This window comes from Dendrobates tinctorius, unplaced genomic scaffold, assembly GCF_039654945.1.
Source record: "Dendrobates tinctorius isolate UK_male_01 unplaced genomic scaffold, ASM3965494v1 ptg000057l, whole genome shotgun sequence".
Classification (NCBI taxonomy): domain Eukaryota; kingdom Metazoa; phylum Chordata; class Amphibia; order Anura; family Dendrobatidae; genus Dendrobates; species Dendrobates tinctorius.
The window spans coordinates 7,676,108-7,694,300 of record NW_027361725.1 but is presented as its reverse complement, the minus strand read 5'-3'; the positions used below and the strand labels follow the sequence as shown (position 1 = coordinate 7,694,300).

The 18,193-nt window shown below is 46.9% G+C and overlaps 1 protein-coding gene across 1 annotated transcript in view; it reads left to right on the top strand.

The window, feature by feature from the left end:
• The window catches only part of LOC141091953 (cholesterol 24-hydroxylase-like), a 58,711-nt gene that overhangs the window by 5,063 nt on the left and 35,455 nt on the right, over nt 1–18,193 (top strand).

The following is an 18,193-nucleotide window of genomic DNA, read 5'->3' as shown; positions in this document are numbered from 1 at the left end:
ACTCTGCCCAATTCTACATACACCTTGTAGTTTGTGATACACTAGCCAATTTCTGCCTGTGACATAGCGCTGTGATATTCAGTGGGCCTCACACAATCCAAAAGTGTCCAGTGTCCACAAGTGTCTGCAGAAATTCAAAATCTCCCTTATCCTCTAGTCACTTTGGTCACAGCTGTGCCATCGAGCCTGTGACATAGCGCTCAGATATTCAGTGGGCCTCACACAATCCAAAAGTGTCCAGTGTCCACAAGTGTCTGCAGAAATTCAAAATCTCACTTATCCTCTAGTCACTTTGGTCACAGCTGTGCCATCGAGCCTGTGACATAGCGCTCAGATATTCAGTGGGCCTCACACAATCCAAAAGTGTCCAGTGTCCACTAGTGTGAGCAGAAATTCAAAATCTCACTTATCCTCTAGTCACTTTGGTCACAGCTGTGCCATCGAGCCTGTGACATAGCGCTCAGATATTCAGTGGGCCTCACACAATCCAAAAGTGTCCAGTGTCCACAAGTGTCTGCAGAAATTCAAAATCTCACTTATCCTCTAGTCACTTTGGGCACAGCTGTGCCATCGAGCCTGTGACATAGCGCTCAGATATTCAGTGGGCCTCACACAATCCAAAAGTGTCCAGTGTCCACTAGTGTGAGCAGAAATTCAAAATCTCACTTATCCTCTAGTCACTTTGGTCACAGCTGTGCCATCGAGCCTGTGACATAGCGCTCAGATATTCAGTGGGCCTCACACAATCCAAAAGTGTCCAGTGTCCACAAGTGTCTGCAGAAATTCAAAATCTCACTTATCCTCTAGTCACTTTGGTCACAGCTGTGCCATCGAGCCTGTGACATAGCGCTCAGATATTCAGTGGGCCTCACACAATCCAAAAGTGTCCAGTGTCCACAAGTGTCTGCAGAAATTCAAAATCTCACTTATCCTCTAGTCACTTTGGTCACAACTGTGCCATCGAGCCTGTGACATAGCGCTTAGATATTCAGTGGGTCTCCCACAATCCAAAAGTGTCCAGTGTCCACAAGTGTCTGCAGAAATTCAAAATCTCACTTATCCTCTAGTCACATTGGTCACAACTGTGCCATCGAGCCTGTGACATAGCGCTCAGATATTCAGTGGGCCTCACACAATCCAAAAGTGTCCAGTGTCCACTAGTGTGAGCAGAAATTCAAAATCTCACTTATCCTCTAGTCACTTTGGTCACAGCTGTGCCATCGAGCCTGTGACATAGCGCTCAGATATTCAGTGGGCCTCACACAATCCAAAAGTGTCCAGTGTCCACTAGTGTGAGCAGAAATTCAAAATCTCACTTATCCTCTAGTCACTTTGGTCACAGCTGTGCCATCGAGCCTGTGACATAGCGCTCAGATATTCAGTGGGCCTCACACAATCCAAAAGTGTCCAGTGTCCACAAGTGTCTGCAGAAATTCAAAATCTCACTTATCCTCTAGTCACTTTGGTCACAGCTGTGCCATCGAGCCTGTGACATAGCGCTCAGATATTCAGTGGGCCTCACACAATCCAAAAGTGTCCAGTGTCCACTAGTGTCAGCAGAAATTCAAAATCTCACTTATCCTCTAGTCACTTTGGTCACAGCTGTGCCATCGAGCCTGTGACATAGCGCTCAGATATTCAGTGGGCCTCACACAATCCAAAAGTGTCCAGTGTCCACAAGTGTCTGCAGAAATTCAAAATCTCACTTATCCTCTAGTAACTTTGGTCAAAGCTGTGCCATCGAGCCTGTGACATAGCACTCAGATATTCAGTGGGCCTCACACAATCCAAAAGTGTCCAGTGTCCACAAGTGTCTGCAGAAATTCAAAATCTCACTTATCCTCTAGTCACTTTGGTCACAGCTGTGCCATCGAGCCTGTGACAAAGCGCTCAGTTATTCAGTGGGCCTCACACAATCCAAAAGTGTCCAGTGTCCACAAGTGTCTGCAGAAATTCAAAATCTCACTTATCCTCTAGTCACTTTGGTCACAGCTGTGCCATCGAGCCTGTGACATAGCGCTCAGATATTCAGTGGGCCTCACACAATCCAAAAGTGTCCAGTGTCCACTAGTGTGAGCAGAAATTCAAAATCTCACTTATCCTCTAGTCACTTTGGTCACAACTGTGCCATCGAGCCTGTGACATAGCGCTCAGATATTCAGTGGGCCTCACACAATCCAAAAGTGTCCAGTGTCCACAAGTGTCTGCAGAAATTCAAAATCTCACTTATCCTCTAGTCACTTTGGTCACAGCTGTGCCATCGAGCCTGTGACATAGCGCTCAGATATTCAGTGGGCCTCACACAATCCAAAAGTGTCCAGTGTCCACTAGTGTGAGCAGAAATGCAAAATCTCACTTATCCTCTAGTCACTTTGGTCACAGCTGTGCCATCGAGTCTGTGACATAGCGCTCAGATATTCAGTGGGCCTCACACAATCCAAAAGTGTCCAGTGTCCACAAGTGTCTGCAGAAATTCAAAATCTCACTTATCCTCTAGTCACTTTGGTCACAGCTGTGCCATCGAGCCTGTGACATAGCGCTCAGATATTCAGTGGGCCTCACACAATCCAAAAGTGTCCAGTGTCCACTAGTGTGAGCAGAAATTCAAAATCTCACTTATCCTCTAGTCACTTTGGTCACAGCTGTGCCATCGAGCCTGTGACATAGCGCTCAGATATTCAGTGGGCCTCACACAATCCAAAAGTGTCCAGTGTCCACTAGTGTGAGCAGAAATTCAAAATCTCACTTATCCTCTAGTCACTTTGGTCACAGCTGTGCCATCGAGCCTGTGACATAGCGCTCAGATATTCAGTGGGCCTCACACAATCCAAAAGTGTCCAGTGTCCACAAGTGTCTGCAGAAATTCAAAATCTCACTTATCCTCTAGTCACTTTGGTCACAGCTGTGCCATCGAGCCTGTGACATAGCGCTCAGATATTCAGTGGGCCTCACACAATCCAAAAGTGTCCAGTGTCCACTAGTGTGAGCAGAAATTCAAAATCTCCCCTGTCCTATAGACACCTTGTACCTTGTTTTACATTACTATATAGTTTGTTGGATTTTGTCTACATTTCTACCAAAAATGAGGAAGGCTGGTGGAAGAGGCCGTGGAATTGGGCGGGGGTTGGCAGCTGGTAATGATGGTGTTGGTGGTGGATCTGATGGTAGTGGCAAGAGCAAAATAGGACCGAATGCAGGAGGTGTTGAGCCTGCGTCATCATCTGGCTCCATAAGGCTTCGAAGGCTTAGTTTTGTAGGAGTTGGCAAACCGCTTTTAAAGCCAGAGCATCAGGAAAAAGTTTTGTCTTACATTGCTGACTCAGCCTCCAGCTCTATCGCCTCCTCTTCTTCAGTTGTAAAAAGTAAAAGCACTGAGTCGTCATTGGAGGCTCATGTTCATGAACCACACCTTTCCTTGTGTCCTTCACCCCAACCAAGATTGAAGGATGACGCAGGCCATACTACTGATTACTCCATGGATCTGTTTTCACATACCATGCCTGGATTATCAAGTCAAATGGTGAATTACCCAGGCCAAGATGAATCTGACATGGAGTGCACTGATGCACAGCCGCTGATGGATGATTCTGCTGGTACATTCACTCAGAGCACTACATTGTCCTCGCAGTGTACAGAGCCAGATTCTGACCCTGATGAGACTCAGGTGCCCCTTCCCGCACACTATACCACCATACACGGTGACACAGAGGAAGGTGCACATGACATTGAAGAGGAGGTGATGGATGACCCAGTTGTTGACCCAGATTGGCATCCATTGGGGGAAGAGGGTGCTGCTTCCAATAGCTCAGATGAGGAGCATCCACAGCAGACATCGACATCGCAACAGCTGTTATCTGGCAGGCCCGGAGCACTCCAAAGACAGGTTCCAAAAATCAAAAGAGTTGCTGGACAGCTTGTCCAGAGGGTCAAAAGATCACAGCGTGCTAGGCCGCAAAATGTCTGCCAAAGTAGGAAGAGTGCAGTGTGGCACTTTTTTGAACAAAATCCTCATGATCAGGCCAAGGTTATCTGTAAGAAGTGCGCAAAGACCTTTAGCCGAGGGAAAAATCTGAAAAATTTGAATACCAGTTGCATGCTTAGACATTTAAACACCATGCACTTGCAAGCGTGGACACAACACCAAACCTCAAGTGCCACATGTGCAACTGATCACAACGAAGGTAGTCAGCAACGCTACATTGTTTCCCCCACTGTAAGCCCACCGGTTAGCACAGCAGCAAATGTTGAGGTGTCGTTGCAAGGCCACAGCAGTCAGGGAATCCCACTGTTATATCAACGAAAGACTGATTCTAGGCCATCAGAAAGAACACCAACTCCATCACCATCATCAACCCTCTCTCAGTCCGCCCTGTCCACCGCTACTTCCACCATATGCAGCTCTCAAGTCCAGCTCACCCTCCCAGACACTATGAGTAGGTCAAGAAAGTACTCAGTCTCTCATCCGCGTACACTGGGTTTGAACGCCCACATTGCCAAACTAATCTCGTTTGAGATGATGCCCTTTCGGTTGGTGGAAAGCGCAGCTTTCCGCGAACTCATGGCCTATGCAGTACCACGCTATGACCTACCCAGTCGCCACTTCTTCTCTTGCAAAGCCATCCCAGCCCTCCACCATCATGTGAAAGACCGCATTGTCCATGCACTCAAGCAGTCAGTGAGCGGAAAGGTGCACCTCACAACTGATGCATGGTCCAGTCGGCATGGCCAGGGCCGTTACGTGTCCATCACTGCGCACTGGGTTAATGTGGATGCAGGGTCCACAGGGGACAGCGGTGGTGGGACAGTGCTGCCTAGCCCACGGTATAGGAAACAGTTGGCTGTAGGCGTTCGACCCTCCTCCTCCTCCTCCAGAAGCGAAAGCTTGTCCACAGAGCGCAGTCGTACGAGCACTCCATCTGCAGCTGCCACTGTTGCACACGAGGTGTCCCCCTATCGAGCAGCTAGTGGAAAGCGTCAGCAGGCTGTGTTGCAGATGATGTGTTTGGGCGACAGACACACCGCCGAGGTGCTGGCCGAGTACTTGAAGCGACAAACTGAGTCATGGCTGGGCAGTGTACATCTTAAGGAAGGCAAAGTAGTTAGTGATAACGGCCGTAATTTTGTGGCAGCCATAGCCCTTTCAAAACTCAGTCACATACCTTGCTTGGCTCACACCTTGAACCTGGTGGTGCAGTGCTTCCTCAAAAATTATCCGGAGTTAACAGCCCTGCTCCAGAAGGTGCGAAGACTGTGCGCGCACATCCGCCGGTCGCCTGTACACTCCGTTCGTATGCAGAAGCTGCTGCGATTGCTCCACCTTCCCAACCACCGCCTCATTATCGACATTGCAACAAGGTGGAACTCCACCCTGCACATGGTGGAGCGGCTGTGCGAGCAGAGGCAGGCCATAATGCATTTGTGGGAGGATACACGGCCAGGCACTTTGAGAGCAGACATGGAGTTGACAGGTGTGCAGTGGTAGAAGCTGAAAGACCTCTGTAAAGTCCTTCAGTGTTTTGAGGAATGCACACGGCTGGTAAGCGCAGACGACGCCATCCTAAGCATGAGCATCCCACTTATGCGTCTGCTCATGCAAACTTTGACGCACCTTAAGGAGCAGGCTTCTGCAGCCAATGTTGATGAGGAGGAAGAGGAGGAGGGAATCCTTGATGACATTCAGCCATTGTCTGCTCAGGGACCTCTCCTGGACGAGGTGGAGGAAGAAGAGGAGGAGGAGGATGATGGGGATGATTACTTAGGGGAGGAGGATGCATCTCATGGGGCAAGTGAAAATGTTGGCGTGGCAAGGTCTGGTACACGGTTTGTGCGTGACTGGAGGGATGTGGATTTGCCAGAAAGTGCTCCTCCAACCAGCACTCGCAGAGCATCATTGACACCGGGAACATTGGCCCACATGTTAGATTATGCCTTGCAGATCCTAAAAAGGGACCCCCGCATTGCCAAAATGATGAACGATGACGACTACTGGTTGGCCAGCATCCTGGATCCACGCTATAAAGGCAAATTACAAAACATCATGCCACAGGAGAACCTTGACCTAATATTGGCTAATAAACAAGCAACTCTGGTAAATCGGTTGCTTGAGGCATTCCCAGCACACAGCAGCGGTGATGGTTCTCACACGAGCCGTACGGGCCGGGGTCAGCTTGGCAGAGGTGTTCGTGGTGCACACAGCAGAAGTGGCGTTGAAGACAGGGGTTTCATGACAATGTTGTGGACTGATTTTTCAAGTACCGCTCACACAACTGGTAATACTGCATCGATGGAAAGTGACAGGAGACAGCAGTTGTCAACTATGGTTACAAACTACTTTCCTCCCATATCGATGTTCTCCCACACAGGTCATTCCCCTTTGACTATTGGGCCGCTAAACTGGACACCTGGCCTGAATTGGCACAATATGCCCTACAGGAGCTCGCTTGCCCAGCTGCAAGTGTGCTATCGGAAAGAGTCTTCAGTGCAGCTGGATCAATCCTGACAGAAAAAAGGACCTGTCTGTCAACCCAAAATGTGGATGATCTAACCTTCATTAAAATGAACCACGCATGGGTTTCCAAGGATTTTGTCCCACCTTCCCCTTATGACACATAGGGTGACAGAAAAATGGCTTGCTTTGGTCCACCTCTTCCTGGGACTTGACCTATTTCACCTTTTGCATCAGCTGAATGTCCAACATCAACATATGCCACTTTCTAAAACTCCCTAACTGTGCTGCCTCCCCCCCCCATGGCCGGTGTCACCACCTAGCGCACGACACCGTGCAAGTGCCGTTGCCCTGGACAGGTGGGTAGGCCGACTCTTGGGCGCGGGCACTGGCACAGGGTCCCTCATAGTGCAATCAAGTGTCTCTGACGGTGGTGGTGCACACCCGCCGTCAGACACACCGCCGTACTATGAGGGGCCCAGTGCCAGTACCGACGCCCACGAGTGGGCCCCCCTTGCTTGGGCAGGGCCCCAGCATTTGCAATCTTTACCTCTCCCTGCTCCTCCGCTGTGTAGTCTGGGCCGTCAAATCCATACTGTGCCTGACACCGTTTGAGCCTGCCTCCTGATGTATAGACATATATTTTGAATGTGTACGCTATCCATACATGTTATCTGGGGATACGGTACCCTTTCTAACCTTTGTGCAATCACGTGCAATCCATACTGGGCCTAACACCGTCTGAGCCTGCCTCCTGATGTATAGACATATATTTTGAATGTGTACGCTATCCATACATGTTATCTGGGGATACGGTACCCTTTCTAACCTTTGTGCAATCACGTGCAATCCATACTGGGCCTAACACCGTCTGAGCCTGCCTCCTGATGTATAGACATATATTTTGAATGTGTACGCTATCCATACATATTATCTGGGGATACGGTACCCTTTCTAACCTTTGTGCAATCACGTGCAATCCATACTGGGCCTAACACCGTCTGAGCCTGCCTCCTGATGTATAGACATATATTTTGAATGTGTACGCTATCCATACATGTTATCTGGGGATACGGCACCCTTTCTAACCTTTGTGCAATCACGTGCAATCCATACTGGGCCTAACACCGTCTGAGCCTGCCTCCTGATGTATAGACATATATTTTGAATGTGTACGCTATCCATACATGTTATCTGGGGATACGGTACCCTTTCTAACCTTTGTGCAATCACGTGCAATCCATACTGGGCCTAACACCGTCTGAGCCTGCCTCCTGATGTATAGACATATATTTTGAATGTGTACGCTATCCATACATGTTATCTGGGGATACGGTACCCTTTCTAACCTTTGTGCAATCACGTGCAATCCATACTGGGCCTAACACCGTCTGAGCCTGCCTTCTGATGTATAGACATATATTTTGAATGTGTACGCTATCCATACATGTTATCTGGGGATACGGTACCCTTTCTAACCTTTGTGCAATCACGTGCAATCCATACTGGGCCTAACACCGTCTGAGCCTGCCTCCTGATGTATAGACATATATTTTGAATGTGTACGCTATCCATACATGTTATCTGGGGATACGGTACCCTTTCTCACCTTTGTGCAATCGCGTGCAATCCATACTGGGCCTAACACCGTCTGAGCCTGCCTCCTGATGTATAGACATATATTTTGAATGTGTACGCTATCCATACATGTTATCTGGGGATACGGTACCCTTTCTCACCTTTGTGCAATCACGTGTAATCCATACTGGGCGTGAGAACGGCTGGCGAGCTGTTAAGCAAGCTACAGCACCTGTGGTTTGCATACGTAAGTTTTTCATTTTTTCAGGAATGACGGTTAGGCCTAATTCCGGAACTGCGGTTGACCTGCACTTACTGGGAAATCATTGTTCGCGGGTAATAATTGTAATCAGTGATCCCCATCACTAACGTTGTTCAGCGGGTTATCTGCACCTGTAAGCGACAAACGCTGGCCTTTTCAGTGTAGCGCACATGCAGCCACGGACATGTAAGGGCATGACACACCAGTTATTGGCCAATCTCATGTGCCAGAGCCTCACGTGTCCCTCTAGTAAGCCGGACTCGGACCGCGGGGCATGATGGAGTCTCGTTCGTTAACGGAATTAAGCTTGCAATGTGTGCATCTGTTCTGTAGCTGGCATGGTTGAGGTTTCCCAGGTGGAGTCGAATTTAACCGTAGGCTCCACTCCTGGTGGTGCCCTTCTGGACATTCCTTTAAGGTTCAGCTTTGCAACCATACTGCCCACGTAAAACAAACACTTTGCCTTCATGAACGCTGTTTGGAGGGTCATGACTCGTGGGAATAACGCCGCCCAATCAGTTAACCTGCTAGAGAGATCGTTCGTTGCTCCCAAGCATGACATCACACTCCCTAGGAAGAAGGTAATGCCACTGTGGCGACCGTACTCCTGGGGGCGACACAAGTGCACTGATGCCCAGCCACTGCTCGATGAATCTGCTGGTACATTGACCCAGACCACTACATTCCCCTCGCACGCTACACGGCCTGAATCTGACCCTGATGAAACTCAGGTTACCCTTCCCATATACAGTTCCATCTTACACGGTGACAAAGAGGAAGCTGCAGATGAAAGTGCAGGTTCGGCCCACCCGCCATCAGACACACCACCGTACTATCAGGGGCCCTGTGCCAGTGCCGTCGCCAACGAGTGGGCCCCCCCTGCTTGCTCAGGATCACAGCACTTGCAAAGTTGAAATACTGTGCAGTGAGATAGAAGATGGGGACGACGAGGAGTCCAGACAAGTACAGGGATTCCCTAGCGAGGAGACTTATTTGATTGTTTTCAATGTTGGGACAGCAATTTTTGGGGAGCACTATACTCTGGAGAATGATAGATGGGGCCCACCATACACTGGAACATTCCAAAGGTGGACATCAGACACTGGAGCAGCATTTACAGGGCCCATTATACACTAGAGCATTAGAAATGGGGCCCATTATGTTTGGAGCATTATTTGGGCCCATAAGACAGTGGAGCTTCATCCATGGGGACCAACATATACTGTAGTATTATGTGGAGCTCATCATATACTGTTTCAAACATTATATGGGACCAATGATTCTGTATGGAGAAATAGATGGGCCTCATCATGAGATGTAAAAAGTGAAGTATTTTTCATTGTACTATACCGCTATTTCTCTGCTGTATCGGAGTATGATGAGTTGTGGTATGTGTTAAAGGGGCGCTCTTTCGCCCAGGGCACATGAAAACCTGGAGCCAGCCCTCCCCCCCACAACTGTAGCCAAATAACCCCCATTTTTCAGTGCGTAACTTGTATTATGAAGTTAATTAAGGTTGACAAGCTTAAGTAAGAAGAATTGATGCTTTTGGCATTCAAATGGGCACTGTTGGTGTGTTTCCTGTCCTCCTCTCACTGCTGACTTTTATTCCCCATTGACTTACATTGGGTTTCGTGTTTCGGTACGACCCCGTCTTTTCCCTATAATCGGACGATCTTGCTCGACCCGACTTTTGGAAAAGTCGCGTTTCACGAAACGAAACGCGACCCTAAAAAAACAAAAGTCGCTCAACTCTAGTGGAGAGGCAACAAAAAGAATGGTTTTGCAGGGGCGGCACTGACACATGCTCTCTCCTTACCCCATCTGACTGATCCTTCTCGAATTTTGCATTTTGTTAGTGTCCTTGTCAGTGCTGGCAATATGAGGCCATACCTGAGCCCATTCAAGTTGCAGAAGTTGTCCAGTTCCTCCGGGATGGCACATCCATCCATTATGTTACTGTAAAGTTTGCTGTGTCTCTCAGCTCAGTGTTAAGAGCATTATGCAGATGCCAGGACATGGTCCATTACATGAAGAGAGCTGGACAGGGCCGTGGAAGGGCATCAACCCAGCTGCAGGACTGGTATCTGCTTCTTTGTGCGAGGGGGATCAGGATGATCACTGCCAGAGCCCTACAAAATGACTTTAAGAAGTTACAGTGCATGTTTCTGACCAAAAAAGTAAGAAAAAGACTCCATGAAGGTGGAATGATGACCCAACATTCTGCAGTGGGAACTGTGCTCACAGCCCAGTACTGTGCTGCTTGATTGGCTTTCATCAAAGGACATCAGAATTGGAAGGTCTTCCATTGCTGCTCCATTCTGTTCACAAATGAGAGTAGGTTCACACTGAGCACGTGATCGAAGTGAGAGTCTGGGGACAACATGGTGAACATTATGCTCTCTGCAACATCACCCACCAAGACCAGTTTGTTTTTGGGTCATTGTTGGTCTGGAAAGGTATAGCCTTGGAAAGTCACACAGACCTTCACATGGTAGCCGATGGTACCCTGACTGCTGATATGTCCTGGGAAGAAATATTCAGAGCCACACTTAGACGTTATACTTGTGCAATGGGTCCTGGGTTTTCTCTAATGAAGCACCATGCAGACTGGTAGGGACATCTGGTAGAATGATTGTCCTGAAAGGAAAAGGTGAGCGCTACTATGAGTCATATGTGCCAACAGTAACGCATCCTGAGTCCATGTGTGGGGGCTTTTCATGCATGGAGGGGGCTCACTCCCAATTTTGTCTAAGAACACTGCTATGAATAAAAAATGGGATCCAAGCCTCCTCCAAGATTAACTTTTACCAGTGATCTGGGAGCAATGTGATGATGGGCAATGCTTTTTCCAGCATAATGGAGACCAGGTCAAAGGGAAAAGTGATAACTAAGTGGCTAGGTCAACAAAACATTTACATTTTAGGTCAATGACCAAGAAACTCCTCAGATCTCAAACACACTGAGAACCTGCAGTTAATCCTCAAAAAGCAGCAGGACAAACAAAAACAGAAATTGTAATAAACTCCAAGTACTGATTAGACAAAAATGGGTTGTTGTCAGTCAAAATCTGGCCAGGTAGCTGATCTCCAGCCTCCAGGGCAAAGGGCAGAAATCTTGAACAATAAGGGTCAAAAAAGTACACATTGATTCTTTACGAAAACTTTATGTTTTTGTCAAAAATTAAAAAATTAATGAAATGATTATAATTGTATTTCAGTGATCATAGAAATATCCGACAAAAGATATGAATACATTGAAGCAACAAACTTTGTGAAAACCAAAAACAATGAGGAGTTTGTGAACATCTTATAATCATTGGAGGTCCTACATTTCCCCATATCAATCAGGTCCCTAGCGTTCACACATTTATAACCTACTAGCTGAACAGTCCAGTGATGCCCGGGCATAGTAACTACGGTTAGTTATAACAAATTATAATGATTATATCCATATACATATATATATATATATATATATATATATATATATATATAAAGCTGAGTGTATAGCCCCGCCCACTCCGCATAGCCACATTCACTATAATATCCCACATCATCCCGTCATCCAGAGCTACTGGACTACTACCCCTAATATCCCACATCGTCCTGTCAGCCTGAGCCACCGGACTACTAATATCCCACTTCATCCTATCAGCCAGAGTCACCGGACTACTACCCCAAATATCCCACATCGTCCCGTCAGCCAGAGCCACCGGACTACTACCCGAACTATCCCACATCGTCCCGTCAGCCAGAGCCACCGGACTACTACCCCTAATATCACACATCATCCCGTCAGCCAGAGCCACCGGACAACTACCACTAATATCCCACATCAGCCTGTCAGAGCCACCGGACTACTACCCCTAATATCCCACATCATCCCGTCAGCCAGAGCCACCGGACTACTACCCCTAATATCCCACATCATCCCGTCAGCCAGAGCCACCGGACTACTACCCATAATTTCCCACATCATCCTGTCAGCCAGAGCCACCGGACTACTACCCCTAATGTCCCATGTCATCCCATCAGCCAGAGCCACCTGACTACTACCCCTAATATCCCACATCATCCAATCAGCCAGAGCCACCGAACTACTACCCCTAATATCCCACATCATCCTGTCAGCCAGAGCCACCGGACTATTACTCCTAATATCCCATGTCATCCCATCAGCCAGAGCCACCTGACTACTACCCCTAATATCCCACATCGTCCCGTCAGCCAGAGCCACCGGACTACTACCCCTAATATCCCACATCGTCCCATCAGCCAGAGCCACCGGACTACTACCCCTAATATCCCACATCATCCCGTCAGCCTGGGGTCAGAACCAGAGCGCTGAGTGGAATTGCCCTAATTTCCATACCAGTGATCCCTTTAATAGAAGCCTGGGTTGAGATTCAGAGTGCTGAGTGATTTACCCTTACTTCCATACGGGAGATCCCTTTAAGAGGGGCTTGGGGTCAGAACCAGAGCACTGAGTGGATTTGCTCTGACTTCCATACCAATGATCCCTTTAATAGAAGCCTGGAGTGAGAATCAGAGCGCTGAGGGATTTAACCTAACTTCCATACCGGAGATCCCTTTAAGAGAGGCCTGGGGTCAGTACCAAAGTGCAGAGTGGATTTGCCCTCACTTCCATACTGGGGATCCCTTTAAGAGAGGCCTGGGGTCAGAATCAGAGCGCTGAGTGGAATTGCCCTAACTTCCATACCTGGGATCCCTTTAAGAGAGGCCTGGAATCAGAACCAGAGCGCTGAGTGGATTTGCCCTGACTTGCATACCAATGATCCCTTTAATAGAATCCTGGGGTCAGATTCAGAGCGCTGAGGGATTTGCCCTAACTTCCATACAGGAGATCCCTTTAAGAGAGTCTGGGGTCAGTACCAGAGCATTTGAAGGCAATTGCCCTGTCTTCCATACTGGGGATCCCTTTAAGAGAGCTTGGGGTCAGAACCAGAACGCTGAGTGAAATTGCCCTAACTTCCATACCAATGATCCCTTTATGAGAAGCCTGGGGTCAGAGTCAGAGCGCTAAGGGATTTGCCCTAACTTCCATACCGGAGATCCCTTTAAGAGAGACCTGGAGTCAGTACCAAAGCGCTGGATGGATTTGCCCTGACTTCCATACCAATGATCCCTTTAAGAGAGGCCTGGGGTCAGTATCAGAGCACTGGATGGATTGTCCCTGACTTCCATACCAATGATCCCTTTAATAGAAGCCTGGGGTCAGTATCAGAGCGCTGAGGGATTTGCCCCGACTTCAATACCAATAATCCCTTTAAGAGGGAAGATGTACCTATAGGATGGAGGATGTGTGATGTGTATATGGGCACGGAAGGGGTGATTCATTTCTGTCGTGTTCTTTGCTCCTTTTTGGGGGGCAGACAATGGCTGGGAGCTTAAATTTCCGGGAATGCTAGATTTCTCCCACCATGTCAGTGTCTGCTGAGGTGTTTTCTGGAGAGGGAAAACTGTTGCTCATAGCAACCAAAACAGCTCTGGTGAAAGGAAAGATGCTTAGTGATTGGTTGCAAGGAAAACTGTTGATCATAGCAACCAATCACAGCTCATCTTCTTTTACACAGCTCTGGTGAAATGAAAGATGCTTTGTGATTGGATGGTGATATCCACACACACACACATTCAGAAATATATATAGAGATGTATATGTGATATATTGTTTATGAACCCACCACTTTAAAAGGGTCCCATCACTCAATGATGTCAAAGATGCCATATTTCACCCATGGCTTGCTTATTGTGTCCCATGTGATTCAACTTTTCTCCTTTTACTTGACCTTCAGTCTTCAGTCTGTTCATGTTCTTTTTAAAAAACACAGATGCAACAATAAAACTTGTTTCCCTATTTGTAGCAGTGCTGTATATATACGCGTTAAAAATTGACGTTTATTAGAATATTTATAAATGACCAATAAAACACATATAACGCCTATCGGGCAATAAAATGTTAGCTTACCTACAGCTGATTAGCACAACAATAGGAAGGAGAGTGGGTTCCTAATTCAGCCTTATGTCCCCTGATAAGACCCTGCCTACCAAAGGAGGTTGTCACCCTTACTTGAACGCAAATTGGCGCCACTGCTCAACGGTGGCTCACCCTGAGGACCCTAGGAGTCCCTACTCAGCTAGTGGCAAAGTTAAAATACCATACCAAGCGATACAATCTAATACTACAACAACAAAAAAAAAACCTATTACCAGACCATTTACGGTATACGGTACATGTTTGGGCCTGGAGGAGCAGTTCAACATAAATAGAGGACTGTGGTGGGACTTTATAAGAAAACAGCCAAAGTTCAGATGCCAACCAACAAGAGAAATGTAATTACAGATCCAAAAATCACAGCAATATTAATAAAATAAAGAGACAATCAATAACCAAAGGAATTAACATTATAGTTTTAGAAGGAGTGGAGAGAGGGGGAAATACTAAGGATATAGTAACTATAACTCACCCTCTAGAATCCCTAATAAAGGAGTGCCTTCCTTGCTGTGGAGGTTGGCACTCTAGGTTATTCGCAAGTGGTGCACCAGCTCACCAAGGACTCTCGCTCACTGACCCCTAAATCTTTCCCTCCACAGAGTACTTGAACAAAAGGGTGCAAATGAAGTGGAGAGGGAAGTTATTGAGCGATAAACTCAGGGTGTCCCTTGTTGGAACTGCTCAGGATATTAATTCATTCCACAAAACCAATTTCTACAGGGAATCTGGAGCTAAAGAGTCATAGGACTCCAGAGTTTAGTCAGCCTAAAGGCCCTTTTACATTTAGCGATGCACCAGCGATCCCGACAACGATACGACCCGGTTAGGATCGCTGGTGCATCGCTAAATGGTCGCTAGTGAGCTGCCAAACAGGCAGATCTCACAGCGATGTAGCGATGCAGCAGTGGTCGTTACTTACCTTTCAGACGCGGCGATCCTGACGTCCTCCCGCCCACGTCCACGCGTCGCTCGTCGGCGCCAGCAGGAAGCACCCGACGAGAAATGGACGTGGACGATCTCGCACGATCAGCGACAGACAGCGGGGGAGCCGGTCGGAGGTAAGTATCACACATAGCGATATCGCTAGTGATATCGTTGCTGCATCACAAAATCGGTGACGCTTTAGCAATATCGCTAGCGATATCGCTATGTGTAAAGGCCCCTTAAGGGTGCAAGGTGCAAAGTGATTGGGCTATGTGACTATAAATAGACACCCTAGGGTCTCGACACCAGTACACATTAAGCAGAAAGCAAACATAGATATAGCAGCCATGGGTTTTTAAAAAAATACTATAGTTTTACAAGTGTATCTATATCTTTAAGGCTTGGTTCTAGTACCCAATAACATGTAATTAGACATTAACCACAGCCCAGAGAATGTGCCTAAGGCCGGGGTCACACTGGCGAGGAATAAGGCCGAGTGAGAGGCGCTAAAAGCACGCATTAGACACGGACCAATGATTCTCTATGGGGTCCCTCGCACCAGCCGTATATTTCTCATCCGTATTCTACGCTCCGTGCCAATCGCAGCATGCTGCGATTTTCAGCGTACTACGCCCGTAGTATGCCAATGCAAGTCTATGGGTGCGCAAAAAATACGGATTACACACGGACCACACATGTGACTTGCGAGAAATACGCACCCGGTGTCTTTTAGCAAAGCCGGCAATTCAGTGCGCTATACAGTAAACTCACCCTGACAGGTTTAATAAAGAAAGAAAGAATAGATACAGTATATACACATAGAATACATATATATATACAGTGGGGCAAAAAAGTATTTAGTCAGTCAGCAATAGTGCAAGTTCCACCACTTAAAAAGATGAGAGGCGTCTGTAATTTACATCATAGGTAGACCTCAACTATGGGAGGCAAACTGAGAAAAAAAAATCCAGAAAATCACATTGTCTGTTTTTTTTTCCTTTTATTTGCATATTATGGTGGAAAATAAGTATTTGGTCAGAAACAAGCAATCAAGATTTCTGGCTCTCACAGACCTGTAACTTCTTCTTTAAGAGTCTCCTCTTTCCTCCACTCATTACCTGTAGTAATGGCACCTGTTTAAACTTGTTATCAGTATAAAAAGACACCTGTGCACACCCTCAAACAGTCTGACTCCAAACTCCACTATGGTGAAGACCAAAGAGCTGTCAAAGGACACCAGAAACAAAATTGTAGCCCTGCACCAGGCTGGGAAGACTGAATCTGCAATAGCCAACCAGCTTGGAGTGAAGAAATCAACTGTGGGAGCAATAATTAGAAAATGGAAGACATACAAGACCACTGATAATCTCCCTCGATCTGGTGCTCCGCGCAAAATCCCACCCCGTGGGGTCAGAATGATCACAAGAACGGTGAGCAAAAATCCCAGAACCACGCGGGGGGACCTAGTGAATGAACTGCAGAGAGCTGGGACCAATGTAACAAGGCCTACCATAAGTAACACACTACGCCACCATGGACTCAGATCCTGCAATGCCAGACATGTCCCACTGCTTAAGCCTGTACATGTCCGGGCCCGTCTGAAGTTTGCTAGAGAGCATTTGGATGATCCAGAGGAGTTTTGGGAGAATGTCCTATGGTCTGATGAAACCAAACTGGAACTGTTTGGTAGAAACACAACTTGTCGTGTTTGGAGGAAAAAGAATACTGAGTTGCATCCATCAAACACCATACCTACTGTAAAGCATGGTGGTGGAAACATCATGCTTTGGGGCTGTTTCTCTGGAAAGGGGCCAGGACGACTGATCCGGGTACATGAAAGAATGAATGGGGCCATGTATCGTGAGATTTTGAGTGCAAACCTCCTTCCATCAGCAAGGGCATTGATGATGAAACGTGGCTGGGTCTTTCAACATGACAATGATCCAAAGCACACCGCCAGGGCAACGAAGGAGTGGCTTCGTAAGAAGCATTTCAAGGTCCTGGAGTGGCCTAGCCAGTCTCCAGATCTCAACCCTATAGAAAACCTTTGAAGGGAGTTGAAAGTCCGTGTTGCCAAGCGAAAAGCCAAAAACATCACTGCTCTAGAGGAGATCTGCATGGAGGAATGGGCCAACATACCAACAACAGTGTGTGGCAACCTTGTGAAGACTTACAGAAAACGTTTGACCTCTGTCATTGCCAACAAAGGATATATCACAAAGTATTGAGATGAAATTTTGTTTCTGACCAAATACTTATTTTCCACCATAATATGCAAATAAAAGGAAAAAAAAAACAGACAATGTGATTTTCTGGATTTTTTTTTCTCAGTTTGTCTCCCATAGTTGAGGTCTACCTATGATGTAAATTACAGACGCCTCTCATCTTTTTAAGTGGTGGAACTTGCACTATTGCTGACTGACTAAATACTTTTTTGCCCCACTGTATATGCGCATTCTATGTGTCTATATCTATTCTTTCATTTCTTTATTAAAACTGTCATAGGGCTCCATTATATGTCCATTTTGCAAGCCTGCGAGAAAATCTCACCATACGGATTACATACGGATGCTGACATGCACAAAATACGCGAACACACCTTGATTACGGATGACATACGGAGCACTGTTTAGGGGTCTGTCATCCGTATTACGCATGTAAAATACTGACCGTATTTTGCGCAGGTTAGTGTGACTCCAGCCTAAACAGAAATCCTGCAAGAAGCAGTATGCACAGAGTAGTCAGCTATTGCACCATGCCCAAAGTAGATCAATATAAAGACTTAAAAACAAATGATAGCGATAGACTTATCTGAACTTATTAATAGAAATATGAATTCAGCCTTGATGCGTTTCCCTCCCATGATGAAAGTTCGTCAGGAGGCATATGGGAATTTCTGTGTATATTCACAAATAAGTCCATTTTTAATGGTATTAATCTTTTGGTGAGCACTTTCTAAACTAATCCTG